This window comes from Pavona decussata, unplaced genomic scaffold, assembly GCF_977016875.1.
Source record: "Pavona decussata unplaced genomic scaffold, jaPavDecu1.1 SCAFFOLD_3673, whole genome shotgun sequence".
Taxonomy (NCBI): Eukaryota; Metazoa; Cnidaria; class Anthozoa; order Scleractinia; family Agariciidae; genus Pavona; species Pavona decussata.
This window is the reverse complement of record NW_028146484.1, coordinates 11786-12634: the sequence shown is the minus strand read 5'-3', so window position 1 is coordinate 12634 and position 849 is coordinate 11786. Positions and strand designations below refer to the sequence as shown.

The window sequence follows — 849 nt, the reverse complement described above, 5'->3', positions numbered from 1 at the left end:
CCAGAAACCAACAAAATAGAACCAAAGTCCTATTCCATTATTCCATGCTTACGTATTCAAGCGCTGGCTTGCTTTGAACACTCTAATTTTTTCAAAGTAAACGTCGCAGATCCTGAGCACACTCAGTTAAGAGCACACCCAGTCTTTGCGAGGAAGAACAGCCCGGCCAGTAACATACCTTGCGGCAGACCGGCCGAGCCATCCCGAAATCCAACTACGAGCTTTTTAACTGCAACAACTTTAATATACGCTATTGGAGCTGGAATTACCGCGGGTGCTGGCACCAGACTTGTCCTCCAATGGATCCTCGTTAAAGGATTTAAGTTGTACTCATTCCAATTACAAGACTTGTAAAAGCCCTGTATTGTTATTTCTTGTCACTACCTCCCTGAGTCAGGATTGGGTAATTTGCGCGCCTGCTGCCTTCCTTGGATGTGGTAGCCGTTTCTCAGGCTCCCCTCTCCGGAATCGAACCCTAATTCTCCGTCACCCGTTGCAACCATGGTAAGCCACTACCTTACCATCGACAGTTGATAGGGCAGAAATTTGAATGAAACATCGCCAGCGCAAGGCCGTGCGATTCGATCAGTTACTATGAATCACCAAATGACCGGGCAGAACCCGCATTGGTTTTTAATCTAATAAATACATCCCTTCCAGAAGTCGGGACTTTTCGCATGTATTAGCTCTAGAATTACTACGGTTATCCAAGTAGTAATGGTACAATCAAATAAACGATAACTGATTTAATGAGCCATTCGCAGTTTCACAGTACAAGTGCTTATACTTAGACATGCATGGCTTAATCTTTGAGACAAGCATATGACTACTGGCAGGATCAACCAGGTA

General features: G+C 44.8%; 1 pseudogene; it reads right to left on the bottom strand.

The window, feature by feature from the left end:
• Positions 1-849, bottom strand: LOC146446123 (small subunit ribosomal RNA; annotated as a pseudogene; the record flags this gene model as incomplete).